The sequence below is a fragment of the Paroedura picta genome, chromosome 11 (genome assembly GCF_049243985.1).
Source record: "Paroedura picta isolate Pp20150507F chromosome 11, Ppicta_v3.0, whole genome shotgun sequence".
In the NCBI taxonomy this organism is placed as follows: domain Eukaryota; kingdom Metazoa; phylum Chordata; class Lepidosauria; order Squamata; family Gekkonidae; genus Paroedura; species Paroedura picta.
Genome location: NC_135379.1, coordinates 53,721,779 through 53,749,282, shown reverse-complemented (window position 1 = coordinate 53,749,282; position 27,504 = coordinate 53,721,779).

Genomic DNA, 27,504 nt, shown 5'->3' with positions numbered 1-27,504 from the left:
AAAACCCTATTGATTTACCTGTTTTTACAAGGATGTAAATGTGAAAAAAATATTTCTACATCCCATGGCCTTTCCCAACCATTTAAATTTTTCTCTTACAGGTCTAACACTTTCAAAAAAGCAATACAACGCCCACCCGGAACAATATATAAAGCTAAACGAACCGTTCACTGGGTACTTATGCGTACGAAAATCCCTATTGATTTTCCTGTTTTTACAAGGAAGTAAAATGTGAAAAAAATATTTCTACATCCCATGGCCTTTCCCAACCATTTAAAGGAGATAAGTACTTATCCAACCATTTAAAGGAGATAAGTACTTATCCGTACGAAAATCCCTATTGATTTACCTGTTTTTACAAGGAAATAAAATGTGAAAAAAATATTTCTACATCCCATGGCCTTTCCCAACCATTTAAATTTTTCTCTTACAGGTCTAACACTTCTGAAAAACCAATACAACGCCCACCCGGAACAATATATAAAGCTAAACGAACCGTTCACTGGGTACTTATCCGTACGAAAAACACTATTGATTTACCTGTTTTTACAAGGAAGTATATGTGAAAAAAATATTTCTACGTCCCATGGCCTTTCCCAACCATTTAAATTTTTCTCTTACAGGTGTAACACTTCCGAAAAACCAAAACAACGCCCACCCGGAACAATATATAAAGCTAAACGAACGGTTCACTGGGTACTTATGCGTACGAAAATCCCTATTGATTTTCCTGTTTTTACAAGGAAGTAAAATGTGAAAAAAATATTTCTACATCCCATGGCCTTTCCCAACCATTTAAAATTTTCTCTTACAGGTCTAACACTTCCGAAAAAACAATACAACGCCCACCCGGAACAATATATAAAGCTAAACGAACGGTTCACTGGGTACTTATCTGTACGAAAAACCCTATTGATTTACCTGTTTTTAAAAGGAAGTAAATGTGAAAAAAATATTTCTACATCCCATGGCCTTTCCCAACCATTTAAATTTTTCTCTTACAGGTCTAACACTTCCAAAAAACCAATACAACGCCCACCCGGAAGAATATATAAAGATAAACGAACCGTTCACTGAGTACTTATCCGTATGAAAATCCCTATCGATTTTCCTGTATTTACAAGGAAGTAAAATGTGAAAAAAATATTTCTACATCCCATGGCCTTTCCCAACCATTTAAATTTTTCTCTTACAGGTCTAACACTTCCGAAAAACCAAAACAACGCCCACCCGGAACAATATATAAAGCTAAACGAACGGTTCACTGGGTACTTATCCGTACGAAAATCCCTATTGATTTTCCTGTTTTTACAAGGAAGTAAAATGTGAAAAAAATATTTCTATATCCCATGGCCTTTCCCAACCATTTAAATTTTTCTCTTACAGGTCTAACACTTCCGAAAAAACAATACAACGCCCACCCGGAACAATATATAAAGCTAAACGAACGGTTCACTTGGTACTTATCTGTACGAAAAACCCTATTGATTTACCTGTTTTTACAAGGAAGTAAATGTGAAAAAAATATTTCTACATCCCATGACCTTTCCCAACCATTTAAATTTTTCTCTTACAGGTCTAACACTTCCAAAAAACCAATACAACACCCACCCGGAAGAATATATAAAGATAAACGAACCGTTCACTGGGTACTTATCCGTATGAAAATCCCTATCGATTTTCCTGTATTTACAAGGAAGTAAAATGTGAAAAAAATATTTCTACATCCCATGGCCTTTCCCAACCATTTAAATTTTTCTCTTACAGGTCTAACACTTCCGAAAAACCAAAACAACGCCCACCCGGAACAATATATAAAGCTAAACGAACGGTTCACTGGGTACTTATCCGTACGAAAATCCCTATTGATTTTCCTGTTTTTACAAGGAAGTAAAATGTGAAAAAAATATTTCTACATCCCATGGCCTTTCCCAACCATTTAAATTTTTCTCTTACAGGTCTAACACTTCCGAAAAAACAATACAACGCCCACCCGGAACAATATATAAAGCTAAACGAACGGTTCACTGGGTACTTATCCATACGAAAAACCCTAATGATTTACCTGTTTTTACAAGGAAGTAAATGTGAAAAAATATTTCTACATCCCATGGCCTTTCCCAACCATTTAAATTTTTCTCTTACATGTCTAACACTTCCGAAAAACCAATACAACGCCCATCCGGAAGAATATATAAAGATAAACGAACCGTTCACTGGGTACTTATCCGTATGAAAATCCCTATTGATTTTCCTGTTTTTATAAGGAAGTAAAATGTGAAAAAAATATTTCTACATCCCATGGCCTTTCCCAACCATTTAAATTTTTCCCTTACAGGTCTAACACTTCTGAAAAACCAATACAACGCCCACCCGGAACAATATATAAAGCTAAACGAACCGTTCACTAGGTACTTATCCGTACGAAAACCCTATTGATTTACCTGTTTTTACAAGGAAGTAAATGTGAAAAAAATATTTCTACATCCCATGGCCTTTCCCAACCATTTAAATTTTTCTCTTACAGGTCTAACACTTCCAAAAAACCAATACAACGCCCACCCGGAACAATATATAAAGCTAAACGAACCGTTCACTGGGTACTTATCCGTACGAAAATCCCTATTGATTTACCTGTTTTTAAAAGGAAATAAAATGTGAAAAAAATATTTCTACATCCCATGGCCTTTCCCAACCATTTAAATTTTTCTCTTACAGGTCTAACACTTCTGAAAAACCAATACAACGCCCACCCGGAAGAATATATAAAGATAAACGAACCGTTCACTGGGTACTTATCCGTACGAAAAACCCTATTGATTTTCCTGTTTTTACAAGGAAGTAAATGTGAAAAAATATTTCTACATCCCATGGCCTTTCCCAACCATTTAAATTTTTCTCTTACAGGTCTAACACTTCCGAAAAACCAATACAACGCCCACCCGGAACAATATATAAAGCTAAACGAACCGTTCACTGGGTACTTATCTGTACGAAAAACCCTATTGATTTACCTGTTTTTACAAGGAAGTAAATGTGAAAAAAATATTTCTACATCCCATGGCCTTTCCCAACCATTTAAATTTTTCTCTTACAGGTCTAACACTTCCAAAAAACCAATACAACGCCCACCCGGAAGAATATATAAAGATAAACGAACCGTTCACTGGGTACTTATCCGTATGAAAATCCCTATCGATTTTCCTGTATTTACAAGGAAGTAAAATGTGAAAAAAATATTTCTACATCCCATGGCCTTTCCCAACCATTTAAATTTTTCTCTTACAGGTCTAACACTTCCGAAAAACCAAAACAACGCCCACCCGGAACAATATATAAAGCTAAACGAACGGTTCACTGGGTACTTATCCGTACGAAAATCCCTATTGATTTTCCTGTTTTTACAAGGAAGTAAAATGTGAAAAAAATATTTCTACATCCCATGGCCTTTCCCAACCATTTAAATTTTTCTCTTACAGGTCTAACACTTCCAAAAAACCAATACAACGCCCACACGGAACAATATATAAAGCTAAACGAACCGTTCACTGGGTACTTATCCGTACGAAAATCCCTATTGATTTACCTGTTTTTAAAAGGAAATAAAATGTGAAAAAAATATTTCTACATCCCATGGCCTTTCCCAACCATTTAAATTTTTCTCTTACAGGTCTAACACTTCTGAAAAACCAATACAACGCCCACCCGGAACAATATATAAAGCTAAACGAACCGTTCACTGGGTACTTATCCATACGAAAAACCCTATTGATTTACCTGTTTTTACAAGGAAGTAAATGTGAAAAAAATATTTCTACATCCCATGGCCTTTCCCAACCATTTAAATTTTTCTCTTACAGGTCTAACACTTTCAAAAAAGCAATACAACGCCCACCCGGAACAATATATAAAGCTAAACGAACCGTTCACTGGGTACTTATGCGTACGAAAATCCCTATTGATTTTCCTGTTTTTACAAGGAAGTAAAATGTGAAAAAAATATTTCTACATCCCATGGCCTTTCCCAACCATTTAAAGGAGATAAGTACTTATCCAACCACTTAAAGGAGATAAGTACTTATCGGTACGAAAATCCCTATTGATTTACCTGTTTTTACAAGGAAATAAAATGTGAAAAAAATATTTCTACATCCCATGGCCTTTCCCAACCATTTAAATTTTTCTCTTACAGGTCTAACACTTCTGAAAAACCAATACAACGCCCACCCGGAACAATATATAAAGCTAAACGAACCGTTCACTGGGTACTTATCCGTACGAAAAACACTATTGATTTACCTGTTTTTACAAGGAAGTATATGTGAAAAAAATATTTCTACGTCCCATGGCCTTTCCCAACCATTTAAATTTTTCTCTTACAGGTGTAACACTTCCGAAAAACCAAAACAACGCCCACCCGGAACAATATATAAAGCTAAACGAACGGTTCACTGGGTACTTATGCGTACGAAAATCCCTATTGATTTTCCTGTTTTTACAAGGAAGTAAAATGTGAAAAAAATATTTCTACATCCCATGGCCTTTCCCAACCATTTAAAATTTTCTCTTACAGGTCTAACACTTCCGAAAAAACAATACAACGCCCACCCGGAACAATATATAAAGCTAAACGAACGGTTCACTGGGTACTTATCTGTACGAAAAACCCTATTGATTTACCTGTTTTTAAAAGGAAGTAAATGTGAAAAAAATATTTCTACATCCCATGGCCTTTCCCAACCATTTAAATTTTTCTCTTACAGGTCTAACACTTCCAAAAAACCAATACAACGCCCACCCGGAAGAATATATAAAGATAAACGAACCGTTCACTGAGTACTTATCCGTATGAAAATCCCTATCGATTTTCCTGTATTTACAAGGAAGTAAAATGTGAAAAAAATATTTCTACATCCCATGGCCTTTCCCAACCATTTAAATTTTTCTCTTACAGGTCTAACACTTCCGAAAAACCTAAACAACGCCCACCCGGAACAATATATAAAGCTAAACGAACGGTTCACTGGGTACTTATCCGTACGAAAATCCCTATTGATTTTCCTGTTTTTACAAGGAAGTAAAATGTGAAAAAAATATTTCTATATCCCATGGCCTTTCCCAACCATTTAAATTTTTCTCTTACAGGTCTAACACTTCCGAAAAAACAATACAACGCCCACCCGGAACAATATATAAAGCTAAACGAACGGTTCACTTGGTACTTATCTGTACGAAAAACCCTATTGATTTACCTGTTTTTACAAGGAAGTAAATGTGAAAAAAATATTTCTACATCCCATGGCCTTTCCCAACCATTTAAATTTTTCTCTTACAGGTCTAACACTTCCAAAAAACCAATACAACACCCACCCGGAAGAATATATAAAGATAAACGAACCGTTCACTGGGTACTTATCCGTATGAAAATCCCTATCAATTTTCCTGTATTTACAAGGAAGTAAAATGTGAAAAAAATATTTCTACATCCCATGGCCTTTCCCAACCATTTAAATTTTTCTCTTACAGGTCTAACACTTCCGAAAAACCAAAACAACGCCCACCCGGAACAATATATAAAGCTAAACGAACGGTTCACTGGGTACTTATCCGTACGAAAATCCCTATTGATTTTCCTGTTTTTACAAGGAAGTAAAATGTGAAAAAAATATTTCTACATCCCATGGCCTTTCCCAACCATTTAAATTTTTCTCTTACAGGTCTAACACTTCCGAAAAAACAATACAACGCCCACCCGGAACAATATATAAAGCTAAACGAACGGTTCACTGGGTACTTATCCATACGAAAAACCCTAATGATTTACCTGTTTTTACAAGGAAGTAAATGTGAAAAAATATTTCTACATCCCATGGCCTTTCCCAACCATTTAAATTTTTCTCTTACAGGTCTAACACTTCCGAAAAACCAATACAACGCCCACCCGGAAGAATATATAAAGATAAACGAACCGTTCACTGGGTACTTATCCGTATGAAAATCCCTATCGATTTTCCTGTTTTTACAAGGAAGTAAAATGTGAAAAAAATATTTCTACATCCCATGGCCTTTCCCAACCATTTAAATTTTTCTCTTACAGGTCTAACACTTCCGAAAAAACAATACAACGGCCACCCGGAACAATGTATAAAGCTAAACAAACCGTTCACTGGGCACTTATCCGTACGAAAAACCCTATTGATTTACCTGTTTTTACAAGGAAATAAAATGTGAAAAAAATATTTCTACATCCCATGGCCTTTCCCAACCATTTAAATTTTTTTCTTACAGGTCTAACGCTTCCGATAAACCAATACAACGCCCACCCGGAACAATATATAAAGCTAAACGAAACGTTCACTGGGTACATATCCGTACGAAAATCCCTATTGATTTTCCTGTTTTTATAAGGAAGTAAAATGTGAAAAAAATATTTCTACATCCCATGGCCTTTCCCAACCATTTAAATTTTTCTCTTACAGGTCTAACACTTCTGAAAAACCAATACAACGCCCACCCGGAACAATATATAAAGCTAAACGAACCGTTCACTAGGTACTTATCCGTACGAAAACCCTATTGATTTACCTGTTTTTACAAGGAAGTAAATGTGAAAAAAATATTTCTACATCCCATGGCCTTTCCCAACCATTTAAATTTTTCTCTTACAGGTCTAACACTTCTGAAAAACCAATACAACGCCCACCCGGAAGAATATATAAAGATAAACGAACCGTTCACTGGGTACTTATCCGTACGAAAAACCCTATTGATTTTCCTGTTTTTACAAGGAAGTAAATGTGAAAAAATATTTCTACATCCCATGGCCTTTCCCAACCATTTAAATTTTTCTCTTACAGGTCTAACACTTCCGAAAAACCAATACAACGCCCACCCGGAACAATATATAAAGCTAAACGAACCGTTCACTGGGTACTTATCCGTACGAAAAACCCTATTGATTTACCTGTTTTTACAAGGAAGTATATGTGAAAAAAATATTTCTACATCCCATGGCCTTTCCCAACCATTTAAATTTTTTTCTTACAGGTCTAACGCTTCCGAAAAACCAATACAACGCCCACCCGGAACAATATATAAAGCTAAACGAACCGTTCACTGGGTACATATCCGTACGAAAATCCCTATTGATTTTCCTGTATTACAAGGAAATAAAATGTGAAAAAAATATTTCTATATCCCATGGCCTTTCCCAACCATTTAAATTTTTCTCTTACAGGTCTAACACTTCCGAAAAACCAAAACAACGCCCACCCGGAACAATATATAAATCTAAACGAACGGTTCACTGGGTACTTATCCGTACGAAAATCCCTATTGATTTACCTGTTTTTACAAGGAAGTAAAATGTGAAAAAAATATTTCTACATCCCATGGCCTTTCCCAACCATTTAAATTTTTTTCTTACAGGTCTAACGCTTCCGAAAAAACAATACAACGCCCACCCGGAAGAATATATAAAGCTAAACGAACCGTTCACTGGGTACATATCCGTACCAAAATCCCTATTGATTTTCCTGTTTTTATAAGGAAGTAAAATGTGAAAAAAATATTTCTACATCCCATGGCCTTTCCCAGCCATTTAAATTTTTCTCTTACATGTCTAACACTTCCAAAAAACCAATACAACGCCCACCCGGAACAATATATAAAGCTAAACGAACCGTTCACTGGGCACTTATCCGTACGAAAAACCCTATTGATTTACCTGTATTACAAGGAAATAAAATGTGAAAAAAATATTTCTACATCCCATGGCCTTTCCCAACCATTTAAATTTTTCTCTTACAGGTCTAACACTTCCGAAAAACCAAAACAACGCCCACCCGGAACAATATATAAAGCTAAACGAACGGTTCACTCGGTACTTATCCGTACGAAAATCCCTATTGATTTTCCTGTTTTTAAAAGGAAGTAAAATGTGAAAAAAATATTTCTACATCCCATGGCCTTTCCCAACCATTTAAATTTTTCTCTTACAGGTCTAACACTTCCGAAAAAACAATACAACGCCCACCCGGAACAATGTATAAAGCTAAACAAACCGTTCACTGGGCACTTATCCGTACGAAAAACCCTATTGATTTACCTGTTTTTACAAGGAAATAAAATGTGAAAAAAATATTTCTACATCCCATGGCCTTTCCCAAACATTTAAATTTTTTTCTTACAGGTCTAACGCTTCCGAAAAACCAATACAACGCCCACCCGGAACAATATATAAAGCTAAACGAACCGTTCACTGGGTACATATCCGTACGAAAATCCCTATTGATTTTCCTGTTTTTATAAGGAAGTAAAATGTGAAAAAAATATTTCTACATCCCATGGCCTTTCCCAACCATTTAAATTTTTCTCTTACATGTCTAACACTTCCAAAAAACCAATACAATGCCCACCCGGAACAATATATAAAGCTAAACGAACCGTTGACTGGGTAATTATCCGTACGAAAATCCGTATTGATTTACCTGTTTTTACAAGGAAGTAAAATGTGAAAAAAATATTTCTACATCCCATGGCCTTTCCCAACCATTTAAATTTTTCTCTTACATGTCTAACACTTCCAAAAAACCAATACAACGCCCACCCGGAACAATATATAAAGCTAAACGAACCGTTCAATGGGTAATTATCCGTACGAAAATCCCTATTGATTTAACTGTTTTTACAAGGAAGTAAAATGTGAAAAAAATATTTCTACATCCCATGGCCTTTCCCAACCATTTAAATTTTTCTCTTACAGGTCTAACACTTCCGAAAAAACAATACAACGCCCACCCGGAACAATATATAAAGCTAAACGAACGGTTCACTGGGTACTTATCCGTACGAAAAACCCTATTGATTTACCTGTTTTTACAAGGAAGTAAATGTGAAAAAAATATTTCTACATCCCATGGCCTTTCCCAACCATTTAAATTTTTCTCTTACAGGTCTAACACATCCGAAAAACCAATACAACGCCCACCCGGAAGAATATATAAAGATAAACGAACCGTTCACTGGGTACTTATCCGTATGAAAATCCCTATCGATTTTCCTGTTTTTACAAGGAAGTAAAATGTGAAAAAAATATTTCTACATCCCATGGCCTTTCCCAACCATTTAAATTTTTCTCTTACAGGTCTAACACTTCCAAAAAAACAATACAACGCCCACCCGGAACAATGTATAAAGCTAAACAAACCGTTCACTGGGCACTTATACGTACGAAAAACCCTATTGATTTACCTGTATTACAAGGAAATAAGATGTGAAAAAAATATTTCTACATCCCATGGCCTTTCCCAACCATTTAAATTTTTCTCTTACAGGTCTAACACTTCCGAAAAACCAAAACAACACCCACCCGGAACAATATATAAAGCTAAACGAACGGTTCACTCGGTACATATCCGTACGAAAATCCCTATTGATTTTCCTGTTTTTACAAGGAAGTAAAATGTGAAAAAAATATTTCTACATCCCATGGCCTTTCCCAACCGTTTAAATTTTTCTCTTACAGGTCTAACACTTCCAAAAAACCAATACAATGCCCACCCGGAACAATATATAAAGCTAAACGAACCGTTCAATGGGTAATTATCCGTATGAAAATCCCTATTGATTTACCTGTTTTTACAAGGAAGTAAAATGTGAAAAAAATATTTCTACATCCCATGGCCTTTCCCAACCATTTAAATTTTTCTCTTACAGGTCTAACACTTCCGAAAAAACAATACAACACCCACCCGGAACAATATATAAAGCTAAACGAACCGTTCACTGGGTACTTATCCGTACGAAAAACCCTATTGATTTACCTGTTTTTACAAGGAAGTAAATGTGAAAAAAATATTTCTACATCCCATGGCCTTTCCCAACCATTTAAATTTTCCTCTTACAGGTCTAACACATCCGAAAAACCAATACAACGCCCACCCGGAAGAATATATAAAGATAAACGAACCGTTCACTGGGTACTTATCCGTATGAAAATCCCTATCGATTTTCCTGTTTTTACAAGGAAGTAAAATGTGAAAAAAATATTTCTACATCCCATGGCCTTTCCCAACCATTTAAATTTTTCTCTTACAGGTCTAACACTTCCAAAAAAACAATACAACGCCCACCCGGAACAATGTATAAAGCTAAACAAACCGTTCACTGGGCACTTATCCGTACGAAAAACCCTATTGATTTACCTGTTTTTACAAGGAAATAAAATGTGAAAAAAATATTTCTACATCCCATGGCCTTTCCCAACCATTTAAATTTTTTTCTTACAGGTCTAACGCTTCCGAAAAACCAATACAACGCCCACCCGGAACAATATATAAAGCTAAACGAACCGTTCACTGGGTACATATCCGTACCAAAATCCCTATTGATTTTCCTGATTTTATAAGGAAGTAAAATGTGAAAAAAATATTTCTACATCCCATGGCCTTTCCCAGCCATTTAAATTTTTCTCTTACATGTCTAACACTTCCAAAAAACCAATACAACGCCCACCCGGAACAATATATAAAGCTAAACGAACCGTTCACTTGGTAATTATCCGTACGAAAATCCCTATTGATTTACCTGTTTTTAAAAGGAAATAAGATGTGAAAAAAATATTTCTACATCCCATGGCCTTTCCCAACCATTTAAATTTTTCTCTTACAGGTCTAACACTTCCGAAAAACCAAAACAACACCCACCCGGAACAATATATAAAGCTAAACGAACGGTTCACTCGGTACATATCCGTACGAAAATCCCTATTGATTTTCCTGTTTTTACAAGGAAGTAAAATGTGAAAAAAATATTTCTACATCCCATGGCCTTTCCCAACCGTTTAAATTTTTCTCTTACAGGTCTAACACTTCCAAAAAACCAATACAATGCCCACCCGGAACAATATATAAAGCTAAACGAACCGTTCAATGGGTAATTATCCGTATGAAAATCCCTATTGATTTACCTGTTTTTACAAGGAAGTAAAATGTGAAAAAAATATTTCTACATCCCATGGCCTTTCCCAACCATTTAAATTTTTCTCTTACAGGTCTAACACTTCCGAAAAAACAATACAACACCCACCCGGAACAATATATAAAGCTAAACGAACCGTTCACTGGGTACTTATCCGTACGAAAAACCCTATTGATTTACCTGTTTTTACAAGGAAGTAAATGTGAAAAAAATATTTCTACATCCCATGGCCTTTCCCAACCATTTAAATTTTCCTCTTACAGGTCTAACACATCCGAAAAACCAATACAACGCCCACCCGGAAGAATATATAAAGATAAACGAACCGTTCACTGGGTACTTATCCGTATGAAAATCCCTATCGATTTTCCTGTTTTTACAAGGAAGTAAAATGTGAAAAAAATATTTCTACATCCCATGGCCTTTCCCAACCATTTAAATTTTTCTCTTACAGGTCTAACACTTCCAAAAAAACAATACAACGCCCACCCGGAACAATGTATAAAGCTAAACAAACCGTTCACTGGGCACTTATCCGTACGAAAAACCCTATTGATTTACCTGTTTTTACAAGGAAATAAAATGTGAAAAAAATATTTCTACATCCCATGGCCTTTCCCAACCATTTAAATTTTTTTCTTACAGGTCTAACGCTTCCGAAAAACCAATACAACGCCCACCCGGAACAATATATAAAGCTAAACGAACCGTTCACTGGGTACATATCCGTACCAAAATCCCTATTGATTTTCCTGATTTTATAAGGAAGTAAAATGTGAAAAAAATATTTCTACATCCCATGGCCTTTCCCAGCCATTTAAATTTTTCTCTTACATGTCTAACACTTCCAAAAAACCAATACAACGCCCACCCGGAACAATATATAAAGCTAAACGAACCGTTCACTTGGTAATTATCCGTACGAAAATCCCTATTGATTTACCTGTTTTTAAAAGGAAATAAAATGTGAAAAAAATATTTCTACATCCCATGGCCTTTCCCAACCATTTAAATTTTTCTCTTACAGGTCTAACACTTCTGAAAAACCAATACAACGCCCACCCGGAACAATATATAAAGCTAAACGAACCATTCACTGGGTACTTATCCGTACGAAAAACCCTATAGATTTACCTGTTTTTACAAGGAAGTAAATGTGAAAAAAATATTTCTACATCCCATGGCCTTTCCCAACCATTTAAATTTTTCTCTTACAGGTCTAACACTTCTGAAAAACCAATACAACGCCCACCCGGAACAATATATAAAGCTAAACGAACCGTTCACTGGGTACTTATCCGTACGAAAAACCCTATTGATTTACCTGTTTTTACAAGGAAGTAAATGTGAAAAAAATATTTCTACATCCCATGGCCTTTCCCAACCATTTAAATTTTTCTCTTACAGGTTTAACACTTCCGAAAAACCAATACAACGCCCACCCGGAACAATATATAAAGCTAAACGAACCGTTCACTGCGTACTTATCCGTACGAAAAACCCTATTGATTTACCTGTTTTACAAGGAAGTATATGTGAAAAAAATATTTCTACATCCCATGGCCTTTCCCAACCATTTAAATTTTTCTCTTACAGGTCTAACACTTCCGAAAAACCAATACAACGCCCACCCGGAACAATATATAAAGCTAAACGAACCGTTCACTGGGCACTTATCCGTACGAAAATCCCTATTGATTTTCCTGTTTTTACAAGGAAGTAAAATGTGAAAAAAATATTTCTACATCCCATGGCCTTTCCCAACCGTTTAAATTTTTCTCTTACAGGTCTAACACTTCCGAAAAAACAATACAACGCCCACCCGGAAGAATATATAAAGATAAACGAACCGTTCACTGGGTACTTATCCGTATGAAAATCCCTATGGATTTTCCTGTTTTTACAAGGAAGTAAAATGTGAAAAAAATATTTCTACATCCCATGGCCTTTCCCAACCATTTAAATTTTTCTCTTACAGGTCTAACACTTCCGAAAAAACAATACAACGGCCACCCGGAACAATGTATAAAGCTAAACAAACCGTTCACTGGGCACTTATCCGTACGAAAAACCCTATTGATTTACCTGTTTTTACAAGGAAATAAAATGTGAAAAAAATATTTCTACATCCCATGGCCTTTCCCAACCATTTAAATTTTTTTCTTACAGGTCTAACGCTTCCGATAAACCAATACAACGCCCACCCGGAACAATATATAAAGCTAAACGAAACGTTCACTGGGTACATATCCGTACGAAAATCCCTATTGATTTTCCTGTTTTTATAAGGAAGTAAAATGTGAAAAAAATATTTCTACATCCCATGGCCTTTCCCAACCATTTAAATTTTTCTCTTACAGGTCTAACACTTCTGAAAAACCAATACAACGCCCACCCGGAACAATATATAAAGCTAAACGAACCGTTCACTAGGTACTTATCCGTACGAAAACCCTATTGATTTACCTGTTTTTACAAGGAAGTAAATGTGAAAAAAATATTTCTACATCCCATGGCCTTTCCCAACCATTTAAATTTTTCTCTTACAGGTCTAACACTTCCAAAAAACCAATACAACGCCCACCCGGAACAATATATAAAGCTAAACGAACCGTTCACTGGGTACTTATCCGTACGAAAATCCCTATTGATTTACCTGTTTTTAAAAGGAAATAAAATGTGAAAAAAATATTTCTACATCCCATGGCCTTTCCCAACCATTTAAATTTTTCTCTTACAGGTCTAACACTTCTGAAAAACCAATACAACGCCCACCCGGAAGAATATATAAAGATAAACGAACCGTTCACTGGGTACTTATCCGTACGAAAAACCCTATTGATTTTCCTGTTTTTACAAGGAAGTAAATGTGAAAAAATATTTCTACATCCCATGGCCTTTCCCAACCATTTAAATTTTTCTCTTACAGGTCTAACACTTCCGAAAAACCAATACAACGCCCACCCGGAACAATATATAAAGCTAAACGAACCGTTCACTGGGTACTTATCCGTACGAAAAACCCTATTGATTTACCTGTTTTTACAAGGAAGTATATGTGAAAAAAATATTTCTACATCCCATGGCCTTTCCCATCCATTTAAATTTTTTTCTTACAGGTCTAACGCTTCCGAAAAACCAATACAACGCCCACCCGGAACAATATATAAAGCTAAACGAACCGTTCACTGGGTACATATCCGTACGAAAATCCCTATTGATTTTCCTGTATTACAAGGAAATAAAATGTGAAAAAAATATTTCTACATCCCATGGCCTTTCCCAACCATTTAAATTTTTCTCTTACAGGTCTAACACTTCCGAAAAACCAAAACAACGCCCACCCGGAACAATATATAAAGCTAAACGAACGGTTCACTGGGTACTTATCCGTACGAAAATCCCTATTGATTTACCTGTTTTTACAAGGAAGTAAAATGTGAAAAAAATATTTCTACATCCCATGGCCTTTCCCAACCATTTAAATTTTTTTCTTACAGGTCTAACGCTTCCGAAAAAACAATACAACGCCCACCCGGAAGAATATATAAAGCTAAACGAACCGTTCACTGGGTACATATCCGTACCAAAATCCCTATTGATTTTCCTGTTTTTATAAGGAAGTAAAATGTGAAAAAAATATTTCTACATCCCATGGCCTTTCCCAGACATTTAAATTTTTCTCTTACATGTCTAACACTTCCAAAAAACCAATACAACGCCCACCCGGAACAATATATAAAGCTAAACGAACCGTTCACTGGGCACTTATCCGTACGAAAAACCCTATTGATTTACCTGTATTACAAGGAAATAAAATGTGAAAAAAATATTTCTACATCCCATGGCCTTTCCCAACCATTTAAATTTTTCTCTTACAGGTCTAACACTTCCGAAAAACCAAAACAACGCCCACCCGGAACAATATATAAAGCTAAACGAACGGTTCACTCGGTACTTATCCGTACGAAAATCCCTATTGATTTTCCTGTTTTTAAAAGGAAGTAAAATGTGAAAAAAATATTTCTACATCCCATGGCCTTTCCCAACCATTTAAATTTTTTTCTTACAGGTCTAACACTTCCGAAAAAACAATACAACGCCCACCCGGAACAATGTATAAAGCTAAACAAACCGTTCACTGGGCACTTATCCGTACGAAAAACCCTATTGATTTACCTGTTTTTACAAGGAAATAAAATGTGAAAAAAATATTTCTACATCCCATGGCCTTTCCCAAACATTTAAATTTTTTTCTTACAGGTCTAACGCTTCCGAAAAACCAATACAACGCCCACCCGGAACAATATATAAAGCTAAACGAACCGTTCACTGGGTACATATCCGTACGAAAATCCCTATTGATTTTCCTGTTTTTATAAGGAAGTAAAATGTGAAAAAAATATTTCTACATCCCATGGCCTTTCCCAACCATTTAAATTTTTCTCTTACATGTCTAACACTTCCAAAAAACCAATACAATGCCCACCCGGAACAATATATAAAGCTAAACGAACCGTTGACTGGGTAATTATCCGTACGAAAATCCGTATTGATTTACCTGTTTTTACAAGGAAGTAAAATGTGAAAAAAATATTTCTACATCCCATGGCCTTTCCCAACCATTTAAATTTTTCTCTTACATGTCTAACACTTCCAAAAAACCAATACAACGCCCACCCGGAACAATATATAAAGCTAAACGAACCGTTCAATGGGTAATTATCCGTACGAAAATCCCTATTGATTTACCTGTTTTTACAAGGAAGTAAAATGTGAAAAAAATATTTCTACATCCCATGGCCTTTCCCAACCATTTAAATTTTTCTCTTACAGGTCTAACACTTCCGAAAAAACAATACAACGCCCACCCTGAACAATATATAAAGCTAAACGAACGGTTCACTGGGTACTTATCCGTACGAAAAACCCTATTGATTTACCTGTTTTTACAAGGAAGTAAATGTGAAAAAAATATTTCTACATCCCATGGCCTTTCCCAACCATTTAAATTTTTCTCTTACAGGTCTAACACATCCGAAAAACCAATACAACGCCCACCCGGAAGAATATATAAAGATAAACGAACCGTTCACTGGGTACTTATCCGTATGAAAATCCCTATCGATTTTCCTGTTTTTACAAGGAAGTAAAATGTGAAAAAAATATTTCTACATCCCATGGCCTTTCCCAACCATTTAAATTTTTCTCTTACAGGTCTAACACTTCCAAAAAAACAATACAACGCCCACCCGGAACAATGTATAAAGCTAAACAAACCGTTCACTGGGCACTTATACGTACGAAAAACCCTATTGATTTACCTATATTACAAGGAAATAAGATGTGAAAAAAATATTTCTACATCCCATGGCCTTTCCCAACCATTTAAATTTTTCTCTTACAGGTCTAACACTTCCGAAAAACCAAAACAACACCCACCCGGAACAATATATAAAGCTAAACGAACGGTTCACTCGGTACTTATCCGTACGAAAATCCCTATTGATTTTCCTGTTTTTACAAGGAAGTAAAATGTGAAAAAAATATTTCTACATCCCATGGCCTTTCCCAACCGTTTAAATTTTTCTCTTACAGGTCTAACACTTCCAAAAAACCAATACAACGCCCACCCGGAACAATATATAAAGCTAAACGAACCGTTCAATGGGTAATTATCCGTATGAAAATCCCTATTGATTTACCTGTTTTTACAAGGAAGTAAAATGTGAAAAAAATATTTCTACATCCCATGGCCTTTCCCAACCATTTAAATTTTTCTCTTACAGGTCTAACACTTCCGAAAAAACAATACAACACCCACCCGGAACAATATATAAAGCTAAACGAACGGTTCACTGGGTACTTATCCGTACGAAAAACCCTATTGATTTACCTGTTTTTACAAGGAAGTAAATGTGAAAAAAATATTTCTACATCCCATGGCCTTTCCCAACCATTTAAATTTTTCTCTTACAGGTCTAACACATCCGAAAAACCAATACAACGCCCACCCGGAAGAATATATAAAGATAAACGAACCGTTCACTGGGTACTTATCCGTATGAAAATCCCTATCGATTTTCCTGTTTTTACAAGGAAGTAAAATGTGAAAAAAATATTTCTACATCCCATGGCCTTTCCCAACCATTTAAATTTTTCTCTTACAGGTCTAACACTTCCAAAAAAACAATACAACGCCCACCCGGAACAATGTATAAAGCTAAACAAACCGTTCACTGGGCACTTATCCGTACGAAAAACCCTATTGATTTACCTGTTTTTACAAGGAAATAAAATGTGAAAAAAATATTTCTACATCCCATGGCCTTTCCCAACCATTTAAATTTTTTTCTTACAGGTCTAACGCTTCCGAAAAACCAATACAACGCCCACCCGGAACAATATATAAAGCTAAACGAACCGTTCACTGGGTACATATCCGTACCAAAATCCCTATTGATTTTCCTGATTTTATAAGGAAGTAAATGTGAAAAAAATATTTCTACATCCCATGGCCTTTCCCAACCATTTAAATTTTTCTCTTACAGGTCTAACACTTCTGAAAAACCAATACAACGCCCACCCGGAACAATATATAAAGCTAAACGAACCGTTCACTGGGTACTTATCCGTACGAAAAACCCTATTGATTTACCTGTTTTTACAAGGAAGTAAATGTGAAAAAAATATTTCTACATCCCATGGCCTTTCCCAACCATTTAAATTTTTCTCTTACAGGTTTAACACTTCCGAAAAACCAATACAACGCCCACCCGGAACAATATATAAAGCTAAACGAACCGTTCACTGCGTACTTATCCGTACGAAAAACCCTATTGATTTACCTGTTTTTACAAGGAAGTATATGTGAAAAAAATATTTCTACATCCCATGGCCTTTCCCAACCATTTAAATTTTTCTCTTACAGGTCTAACACTTCCGAAAAACCAATACAACGCCCACCCGGAACAATATATAAAGCTAAACGAACCGTTCACTGGGCACTTATCCGTACGAAAAACCCTATTGATTTACCTGTATTACAAGGAAATAAAATGTGAAAAAAATATTTCTACATCCCATGGCCTTTCCCAACCATTTAAATTTTTCTCTTACAGGTCTAACACTTCCGAAAAACCAAAACAACGCCCACCCGGAACAATATATAAAGCTAAACGAACGGTTCACTGGGTACTTATCCGTACGAAAATCCCTATTGATTTTCCTGTTTTTACAAGGAAGTAAAATGTGAAAAAAATATTTCTACATCCCATGGCCTTTCCCAACCGTTTAAATTTTTCTCTTACAGGTCTAACACTTCCGAAAAAACAATACAACGCCCACCCGGAAGAATATATAAAGATAAACGAACCGTTCACTGGGTACTTATCCGTACGGAAAATCCCTATCGATTTTCCTGTTTTTACAAGGAATTAAAATGTGAAAAAAATATTTCTACATCCCATGGCCTTTCCCAACCATTTTAATTTTTCTCTTACAGGTCTAACACTTCCGAAAAAACAATACAACGCCTACCCGGAACAATGTATAAAGCTAAACAAACCGTTCACTGGGCACTTATCCGTACGAAAAACCCTATTGTTTTACCTGTTTTTACAAGGAAATAAAATGTGAAAAAAATATTTCTACATCCCATGGCCTTTCACAACCATTTAAATTTTTTTCTTACAGGTCTAACGCTTCCGAAAAACCAATACAACGCCCACCCGGAACAATATATAAAGCTAAACGAACCGTTCACTGGGTACATATCCGTACGAAAATCCCTATTGATTTTCCTGTTTTTACAAGGAAGTAAAATGTGAAAAAATATTTCTACATGCCATGGCCTTTCCCAACCATTTAAATTTTTCTCTTACATGTCTAACACTTCCAAAAAACCAATACAACGCCCACCCGCAACAATATATAAAGCTAAACGAACCGTTCACTTGGTAATTATCCGTACGAAAATCCCTATTGATTTACCTGTTTTTAAAAGGAAATAAAATGTGAAAAAAATATTTCTACATCCCATGGCCTTTCCCAACCATTTAAATTTTTCTCTTACAGGTCTAACACTTCTGAAAAACCAATACAACGCCCACCCGGAACAATATATAAAGATAAACGAACCGTTCACTGGGTACTTATCCGTATGAAAATCCCTATCGATTTTCCTGTTTTTACAAGGAAGTAAAATGTGAAAAAAATATTTCTACATCCCATGGCCTTTCCCAACCATTTAAATTTTTCTCTTACAGGTCTAACACTTCCAAAAAAACAATACAACGCCCACCCGGAACAATGTATAAAGCTAAACAAACCGTTCACTAGGCACTTATACGTACGAAAAACCCTATTGATTTACCTATATTACAAGGAAATAAGATGTGAAAAAAATATTTCTACATCCCATGGCCTTTCCCAACCATTTAAATTTTTCTCTTACAGGTCTAACACTTCCGAAAAACCAAAACAACACCCACCCGGAACAATATATAAAGCTAAACGAACGGTTCACTCGGTACTTATCCGTACGAAAATCCCTATTGATTTTCCTGTTTTTACAAGGAAGTAAAATGTGAAAAAAATATTTCTACATCCCATGGCCTTTCCCAACCGTTTAAATTTTTCTCTTACAGGTCTAACACTTCCAAAAAACCAATACAACGCCCACCCGGAACAATATATAAAGCTAAACGAACCGTTCAATGGGTAATTATCCGTATGAAAATCCCTATTGATTTACCTGTTTTTACAAGGAAGTAAAATGTGAAAAAAATATTTCTACATCCCATGGCCTTTCCCAACCATTTAAATTTTTCTCTTACAGGTCTAACACTTCCGAAAAAACAATACAACACCCACCCGGAACAATATATAAAGCTAAACGAACGGTTCACTGGGTACTTATCCGTACGAAAAACCCTATTGATTTACCTGTTTTTACAAGGAAGTAAATGTGAAAAAAATATTTCTACATCCCATGGCCTTTCCCAACCATTTAAATTTTTCTCTTACAGGTCTAACACATCCGAAAAACCAATACAACGCCCACCCGGAAGAATATATAAAGATAAACGAACCGTTCACTGGGTACTTATCCGTATGAAAATCCCTATCGATTTTCCTGTTTTTACAAGGAAGTAAAATGTGAAAAAAATATTTCTACATCCCATGGCCTTTCCCAACCATTTAAATTTTTCTCTTACAGGTCTAACACTTCCAAAAAAACAATACAACGCCCACCCGGAACAATGTATAAAGCTAAACAAACCGTTCACTGGGCACTTATCCGTACGAAAAACCCTATTGATTTACCTGTTTTTACAAGGAAATAAAATGTGAAAAAAATATTTCTACATCCCATGGCCTTTCCCAACCATTTAAATTTTTTTCTTACAGGTCTAACGCTTCCGAAAAACCAATACAACGCCCACCCGGAACAATATATAAAGCTAAACGAACCGTTCACTGGGTACATATCCGTACCAAAATCCCTATTGATTTTCCTGATTTTATAAGGAAGTAAAATGTGAAAAAAATATTTCTACATCCCATGGCCTTTCCCAGCCATTTAAATTTTTCTCTTACATGTCTAACACTTCCAAAAAACCAATACAACGCCCACCCGGAACAATATATAAAGCTAAACGAACCGTTCACTTGGTAATTATCCGTACGAAAATCCCTATTGATTTACCTGTTTTTAAAAGGAAATAAAATGTGAAAAAAATATTTCTACATCCCATGGCCTTTCCCAACCATTTAAATTTTTCTTTTACAGGTCTAACACTTCTGAAAAACCAATACAACGCCCACCCGGAACAATATATAAAGCTAAACGAACCGTTCACTTGGTAATTATCCGTACGAAAATCCCTATTGATTTACCTGTTTTTAAAAGGAAATAAAATGTGAAAAAAATATTTCTACATCCCATGGCCTTTCCCAACCATTTAAATTTTTCTTTTACAGGTCTAACACTTCCGAAAAACCAATACAACGCCCACCCGGAACAATATATAAAGCTAAACGAACCATTCACTGGGTACTTATCCGTACGAAAAACCCTATTGATTTACCTGTTTTTACAAGGAAGTAAATGTGAAAAAAATATTTCTACATCCCATGGCCTTTCCCAACCATTTAAATTTTTCTCTTACAGGTCTAACACTTCTGAAAAACCAATACAACGCCCACCCGGAACAATATATAAAGCTAAACGAACCGTTCACTGGGTACTTATCCGTACGAAAAACCCTATTGATTTACCTGTTTTTACAAGGAAGTAAATGTGAAAAAAATATTTCTACATCCCATGGCCTTTCCCAACCATTTAAATTTTTCTCTTACAGGTTTAACACTTCCGAAAAACCAATACAACGCCCACCCGGAACAATATATAAAGCTAAACGAACCGTTCACTGCGTACTTATCCGTACGAAAAACCCTATAGATTTACCTGTTTTTACAAGGAAGTATATGTGAAAAAAATATTTCTACATCCCATGGCCTTTCCCAACCATTTAAATTTTTCTCTTACAGGTCTAACACTTCCGAAAAACCAATACAACGCCCACCCGGAACAATATATAAAGCTAAACGAACCGTTCACTGGGCACTTATCCGTACGAAAAACCCTATTGATTTACCTGTATTACAAGGAAATAAAATGTGAAAAAAATATTTCTACATCCCATGGCCTTTCCCAACCATTTAAATTTTTCTCTTACAGGTCTAACACTTCCGAAAAACCAAAACAACGCCCACCCGGAACAATATATAAAGCTAAACGAACGGTTCACTGGGTACTTATCCGTACGAAAATCCCTATTGATTTTCCTGTTTTTACAAGGAAGTAAAATGTGAAAAAAATATTTCTACATCCCATGGCCTTTCCCAACCGTTTAAATTTTTCTCTTACAGGTCTAACACTTCCGAAAAAACAATACAACGCCCACCCGGAAGAATATATAAAGATAAACGAACCGTTCACTGGGTACTTATCCGTACGGAAAATCCCTATCGATTTTCCTGTTTTTACAAGGAATTAAAATGTGAAAAAAATATTTCTACATCCCATGGCCTTTCCCAACCATTTTAATTTTTCTCTTACAGGTCTAACACTTCCGAAAAAACAATACAACGCCTACCCGGAACAATGTATAAAGCTAAACAAACCGTTCACTGGGCACTTATCCGTACGAAAAACCCTATTGTTTTACCTGTTTTTACAAGGAAATAAAATGTGAAAAAAATATTTCTACATCCCATGGCCTTTCACAACCATTTAAATTTTTTTCTTACAGGTCTAACGCTTCCGAAAAACCAATACAACGCCCACCCGGAACAATATATAAAGCTAAACGAACCGTTCACTGGGTACATATCCGTACGAAAATCCCTATTGATTTTCCTGTTTTTACAAGGAAGTAAAATGTGAAAAAATATTTCTACATGCCATGGCCTTTCCCAACCATTTAAATTTTTCTCTTACATGTCTAACACTTCCAAAAAACCAATACAACGCCCACCCGCAACAATATATAAAGCTAAACGAACCGTTCACTTGGTAATTATCCGTACGAAAATCCCTATTGATTTACCTGTTTTTAAAAGGAAATAAAATGTGAAAAAAATATTTCTACATCCCATGGCCTTTCCCAACCATTTAAATTTTTCTCTTACAGGTCTAACACTTCTGAAAAACCAATACAACGCCCACCCGGAACAATATATAAAGCTAAACGAACCATTCACTGGGTACTTATCCGTACGAAAAACCCTATAGATTTACCTGTTTTTACAAGGAAGTAAATGTGAAAAAAATATTTCTACATCCCATGGCCTTTCCCAACCATTTAAATTTTTCTCTTACAGGTCTAACACTTCTGAAAAACCAATACAACGCCCACCCGGAACAATATATAAAGCTAAACGAACCGTTCACTGGGTACTTATCCGTACGAAAAACCCTATTGATTTACCTGTTTTTACAAGGAAGTAAATGTGAAAAAAATATTTCTACATCCCATGGCCTTTCCCAACCATTTAAATTTTTCTCTTACAGGTTTAACACTTCCGAAAAACCAATACAACGCCCACCCGGAACAATATATAAAGCTAAACGAACCGTTCACTGCGTACTTATCCGTACGAAAAACCCTATTGATTTACCTGTTTTTACAAGGAAGTATATGTGAAAAAAATATTTCTACATCCCATGGCCTTTCCCAACCATTTAAATTTTTCTCTTACAGGTCTAACACTTCCGAAAAACCAATACAACGCCCACCCGGAACAATATATAAAGCTAAACGAACCGTTCACTGGGCACTTATCCGTACGAAAATCCCTATTGATTTTCCTGTTTTTACAAGGAAGTAAAATGTGAAAAAAATATTTCTACATCCCATGGCCTTTCCCAACCGTTTAAATTTTTCTCTTACAGGTCTAACACTTCCGAAAAAACAATACAACGCCCACCCGGAAGAATATATAAAGATAAACGAACCGTTCACTGGGTACTTATCCGTATGAAAATCCCTATGGATTTTCCTGTTTTTACAAGGAAGTAAAATGTGAAAAAAATATTTCTACATCCCATGGCCTTTCCCAACCATTAAAATTTTTCTCTTACAGGTCTAACACTTCCGAAAAAACAATACAACGGCCACCCGGAACAATGTATAAAGCTAAACAAACCGTTCACTGGGCACTTATCCGTACGAAAAACCCTATTGATTTACCTGTTTTTACAAGGAAATAAAATGTGAAAAAAATATTTCTACATCCCATGGCCTTTCCAAACCATTTAAATTTTTTTCTTACAGGTCTAACGCTTCCGATAAACCAATACAACGCCCACCCGGAACAATATATAAAGCTAAACGAAACGTTCACTGGGTACATATCCGTACGAAAATCCCTATTGATTTTCCTGTTTTTATAAGGAAGTAAAATGTGAAAAAAATATTTCTACATCCCATGGCCTTTCCCAACCATTTAAATTTTTCTCTTACAGGTCTAACACTTCTGAAAAACCAATACAACGCCCACCCGGAACAATATATAAAGCTAAACGAACCGTTCACTAGGTACTTATCCGTACGAAAACCCTATTGATTTACCTGTTTTTACAAGGAAGTAAATGTGAAAAAAATATTTCTACATCCCATGGCCTTTCCCAACCATTTAAATTTTTCTCTTACAGGTCTAACACTTCCAAAAAACCAATACAACGCCCACCCGGAACAATATATAAAGCTAAACGAACCGTTCACTGGGTACTTATCCGTACGAAAATCCCTATTGATTTACCTGTTTTTAAAAGGAAATAAAATGTGAAAAAAATATTTCTACATCCCATGGCCTTTCCCAACCATTTAAATTTTTCTCTTACAGGTCTAACACTTCTGAAAAACCAATACAACGCCCACCCGGAAGAATATATAAAGATAAACGAACCGTTCACTGGGTACTTATCCGTACGAAAAACCCTATTGATTTTCCTGTTTTTACAAGGAAGTAAATGTGAAAAAATATTTCTACATCCCATGGCCTTTCCCAACCATTTAAATTTTTCTCTTACAGGTCTAACACTTCCGAAAAACCAATACAACGCCCACCCGGAACAATATATAAAGCTAAACGAACCGTTCACTGGGTACTTATCCGTACGAAAAACCCTATTGATTTACCTGTTTTTACAAGTAAGTATATGTGAAAAAAATATTTCTACATCCCATGGCCTTTCCCATCCATTTAAATTTTTTTCTTACAGGTCTAACGCTTCCGAAAAACCAATACAACGCCCACCCGGAACAATATATAAAGCTAAACGAACCGTTCACTGGGTACATATCCGTACGAAAATCCCTATTGATTTTCCTGTAATACAAGGAAATAAAATGTGAAAAAAATATTTCTACATCCCATGGCATTTCCCAACCATTAAAATTTTTCTCTTACAGGTCTAACACTTCCGAAAAAACAATACAACGGCCACCCGGAACAATGTATAAAGCTAAACAAACCGTTCACTGGGCACTTATCCGTACGAAAAACCCTATTGATTTACCTGTTTTTACAAGGAAATAAAATGTGAAAAAAATATTTCTACATCCCATGGCCTTTCCCAACCATTTAAATTTTTCTCTTACAGGTCTAACACTTCCGAAAAACCAATACAACGCCCACCCGGAACAATATATAAAGCTAAACGAACCGTTCACTGGGCACTTATCCGTACGAAAATCCCTATTGATTTTCCTGTTTTTACAAGGAAGTAAAATGTGAAAAAAATATTTCTACATCCCATGGCCTTTCCCAACCGTTTAAATTTTTCTCTTACAGGTCTAACACTTCCGAAAAAACAATACAACGCCCACCCGGAAGAATATATAAAGATAAACGAACCGTTCACTGGGTACTTATCCGTATGAAAATCCCTATGGATTTTCCTGTTTTTACAAGGAAGTAAAATGTGAAAAAAATATTTCTACATCCCATGGCCTTTCCCAACCATTAAAATTTTTCTCTTACAGGTCTAACACTTCCGAAAAAACAATACAACGGCCACCCGGAACAATGTATAAAGCTAAACAAACCGTTCACTGGGCACTTATCCGTACGAAAAACCCTATTGATTTACCTGTTTTTACAAGGAAATAAAATGTGAAAAAAATATTTCTACATCCCATGGCCTTTCCAAACCATTTAAATTTTTTTCTTACAGGTCTAACGCTTCCGATAAACCAATACAACGCCCACCCGGAACAATATATAAAGCTAAACGAAACGTTCACTGGGTACATATCCGTACGAAAATCCCTATTGATTTTCCTGTTTTTATAAGGAAGTAAAATGTGAAAAAAATATTTCTACATCCCATGGCCTTTCCCAACCATTTAAATTTTTCTCTTACAGGTCTAACACTTCTGAAAAACCAATACAACGCCCACCCGGAACAATATATAAAGCTAAACGAACCGTTCACTAGGTACTTATCCGTACGAAAACCCTATTGATTTACCTGTTTTTACAAGGAAGTAAATGTGAAAAAAATATTTCTACATCCCATGGCCTTTCCCAACCATTTAAATTTTTCTCTTACAGGTCTAACACTTCCAAAAAACCAATACAACGCCCACCCGGAACAATATATAAAGCTAAACGAACCGTTCACTGGGTACTTATCCGTACGAAAATCCCTATTGATTTACCTGTTTTTAAAAGGAAATAAAATGTGAAAAAAATATTTCTACATCCCATGGCCTTTCCCAACCATTTAAATTTTTCTCTTACAGGTCTAACACTTCTGAAAAACCAATACAACGCCCACCCGGAAGAATATATAAAGATAAACGAACCGTTCACTGGGTACTTATCCGTACGAAAAACCCTATTGATTTTCCTGTTTTTACAAGGAAGTAAATGTGAAAAAATATTTCTACATCCCATGGCCTTTCCCAACCATTTAAATTTTTCTCTTACAGGTCTAACACTTCCGAAAAACCAATACAACGCCCACCCGGAACAATATATAAAGCTAAACGAACCGTTCACTGGGTACTTATCCGTACGAAAAACCCTATTGATTTACCTGTTTTTACAAGGAAGTATATGTGAAAAAAATATTTCTACATCCCATGGCCTTTCCCATCCATTTAAATTTTTTTCTTACAGGTCTAACGCTTCCGAAAAACCAATACAACGCCCACCCGGAACAATATATAAAGCTAAACGAACCGTTCACTGGGTACATATCCGTACGAAAATCCCTATTGATTTTCCTGTATTACAAGGAAATAAAATGTGAAAAAAATATTTCTACATCCCATGGCCTTTCCCAACCATTAAAATTTTTCTCTTACAGGTCTAACACTTCCGAAAAAACAATACAACGGCCACCCGGAACAATGTATAAAGCTAAACAAACCGTTCACTGGGCACTTATCCGTACGAAAAACCCTATTGATTTACCTGTTTTTACAAGGAAATAAAATGTGAAAAAAATATTTCTACATCCCATGGCCTTTCCAAACCATTTAAATTTTTTTCTTACAGGTCTAACGCTTACGATAAACCAATACAACGCCCACCCGGAACAATATATAAAGCTAAACGAAACGTTCACTGGGTACATATCCGTACGAAAATCCCTATTGATTTTCCTGTTTTTATAAGGAAGTAAAATGTGAAAAAAATATTTCTACATCCCATGGCCTTTCCCAACCATTTAAATTTTTCTCTTACAGGTCTAACACTTCTGAAAAACCAATACAACGCCCACCCGGAACAATATATAAAGCTAAACGAACCGTTCACTAGGTACTTATCCGTACGAAAACCCTATTGATTTACCTGTTTTTACAAGGAAGTAAATGTGAAAAAAATATTTCTACATCCCATGGCCTTTCCCAACCATTTAAATTTTTCTCTTACAGGTCTAACACTTCCAAAAAACCAATACAACGCCCACCCGGAACAATATATAAAGCTAAACGAACCGTT